Raw genomic sequence first — 2805 nt, forward strand, 5'->3', positions numbered from 1 at the left:
GCTGAATCAGGAGGAACCTGGCAAAGACGAGGAGGAAGGGGACGAGGACGGGGACGGGGACGAGTACAAGACGGAGTCGCTGAACAAAAGTCAGATGTTCTCGTACCAAACGCCCGGCCTGGAGATCCTGCAGTGCAAGTACCGCGTGGCGGTGACGGAGGTGGTGGAGCTGAAGGCCGAGATGAAAATTCTCCGGGAGAAACTGGCTCAGTGTGGGGACGGAGCGGTGGGGGAGAAACCCACCCGAAAAGCTGACCTACAGAGACTGGAGCAGAAGGTTGCATCTCTGGAGAAGAGCTGCCTGGAGGGACGCGAGAAGGTATCGGTACCGGAACCATCTGCCCTGCACGCCTGTCACAAGATAGATTCATGAATATAAAATATCTCATCTGCCGTTCTTCCAGATCTGCAGTCTGGAGTCGGACGTAAAGGCTGCTCAGTCAGCAACCAATGAATGCCAGGGGGCGCTAAACGCAGCCCAGGATGAGCTGGTGACCCTGAGTGAGGAGTTGGCTCAACTGTACCATCACGTGTGTCTGTGCAACAACGAGACTCCGAACCGCGTCATGCTGGATTACTACAGGTAATACGCTTCAGTCCAAGCACCAAGGTGCCGTGTTGATCGGTACCAGGGTTAATTTTGACCAAAGTGATTAATTAGACGTTTTCCAAATGAACTCTCACTGGACGTGGCGACTGGCCGCTATTGCCTCGACAACCTCAACTTCCGGGGAGTCACGCAGTCCTTCAGAGTCTCCGTCCAAAGAGCCCCTGGGCAGGGAGGTCACGCGGCTGGAGAAGGACCGGGATCGGGATCGGGAGAACCTCCAGGTGCCGCCTGAGCAGGTCCTGCCCGTCTGCACGCCTCCGTCTCGTTCACCCAGTATCAGTGCCTCTTCATCGTCATCGTCGTCGTCGTCGCCCGCTATTGAACCGGCCAGCGAGCTGCGCAAGGAGCCCATGAACATCTACAACCTCAACGCCATCGTCAGAGACCAGGTAGAACACAGTGATCATGTTGGTGCCAGAGGAAGTAAGTCCATCTGTCCCGTCCGTCCTCTGTGACACAGCAGACACTTCCTTTTACGCCTGTGTCATTTCCACGCCTCACCCCTGCGTCTCCCCCTCCTCCTCACAGGTGAGGCACCTGCAGCGGGCGGTGGACCAGTCTCTGCAGCTGTCCAGGCAGAGAGCTGCAGCCAGGGAGCTGGCCCCGTTGCTGGACAAGGACAAGGAGAGCTGCATGGAGGAGATCCTGAAGCTCAAGTCTTTGCTGAGCACCAAGAGGGAGCAGATCGCTACACTCAGGCTGGTCCTCAAGGCCAACAAGCAGGTGACGTGGACTCACTGACACACATGACACAACATCACACCCCCCCTACTGGCCATGTCCAGGAAGACCGCTATGACATGAGTCCTCAGTAACAAAGGTGTCAATAAGTAGATCAGGATCTACCAGCCAGCAGCGTGAACTCAATAACAAACACTTATAAGTAACTCTAGAGCAGCAGTCAGCAACAGCGCCCTCCGATTGTTAAAGGACCATTACAGATCTGTAAATTTTCAAACTAAAACATCTTTTAGACTTTATTCTGAAAGACATACTATTTTTAAAATTGCCAAAAAAAAAAAAAGCAAATGAAAATAACTAAGTAAAATGACGATACATAAAATGATTATTTTTCTGTAGCCCACTGGTACAAAATAACCCATGTACCGGTATCGGTCCACGCACCACGGCTTGGGGACCCCTACTCTAGAGTACTTCAGAGAAGGAGTGAAAGGACAGGGATCCTGTATATTGATGAACAGATAGAATAAGTTTTACTTCATTTTTTCGGCGTTGATATTTGACCAGAAAAATCTCACAAATGACCGGTGGTTGAAATGTGGAATTAAAGAAAAACGATTTTGTGTCCTTCAGACTGCAGAGGTGGCCCTGGCGAACCTGAAGAGTAAGTATGAGGCGGAGAAGTCGATGGTAACTGACACGATGATGAAGCTGAGGAACGAGCTAAAGGCCCTGAAGGAGGACGCGGCGACCTTCTCTTCTCTGAGAGCCATGTTCGCGACCAGGTCAGAACCCTGATTAGAACCCAATTAAAAAAAAGTCACTTCCTAACCAGCTGAGAGATTAAGTCTAATTAATTAGTGCATATTATCAACTCAAAATTAGGGTTGTGTATGGGCGAGAATCAGCGATACGATATGTATCACGATATGATATATTGTAATAAAATATTGTGATATACCGCAATACTATTGGCACGGTGATAGAGTTTTTTTAAACAATTTAATTATCGATATTTTCTTACCCATCTACTCAAAATAAAATAGTCGTACGATTTCCAAAACAAATTCCTAGGAAAAATTGATCTTCATTTGTCGTCATAAATCGTACGATTTCCAAAACAAATTCCTAGTAAAAATTGATCTTCATTTGTCAAGAATAGTTTCCGTGGTTGTTTTGGTTTTGCGATCATCTAACAAAACCTTCACCCGTCGTCAGGTGTGACGAGTACGTGACCCAACTGGACGAGATGCAGAGGCAGCTGGCTGCCGCCGAGGACGAGAAGAAAACCCTCAACTCCCTGCTCCGCATGGCCATCCAGCAAAAACTGGCCCTAACCCAGCGCCTGGAGGACTTAGCCTTCGATCAAGAGCAGACCCACCGCACCCGTGGGGGGAGGTTGACCCGTGTGAAGACCAGCACCCCCAAAGTAAGTCCCCACCCCTCGACTTCAGCCTCAAATCTAGACTTTTCTTCGGCTTTGGCCCCTGGCAACCTTGCTGCTTCTGGCCTTA

General features: G+C 49.8%; 1 pseudogene; it reads left to right on the top strand.

The window, feature by feature from the left end:
- LOC103383044 (protein bicaudal D homolog 1-like) overlaps positions 1 to 2805 on the top strand; it is an 18938-nt pseudogene that overhangs the window by 11325 nt on the left and 4808 nt on the right.

Source organism: Cynoglossus semilaevis, chromosome 8 (genome assembly GCF_000523025.1).
Source record: "Cynoglossus semilaevis isolate Cse_v1.0 chromosome 8, Cse_v1.0, whole genome shotgun sequence".
Classification (NCBI taxonomy): Eukaryota; Metazoa; Chordata; class Actinopteri; order Pleuronectiformes; family Cynoglossidae; genus Cynoglossus; species Cynoglossus semilaevis.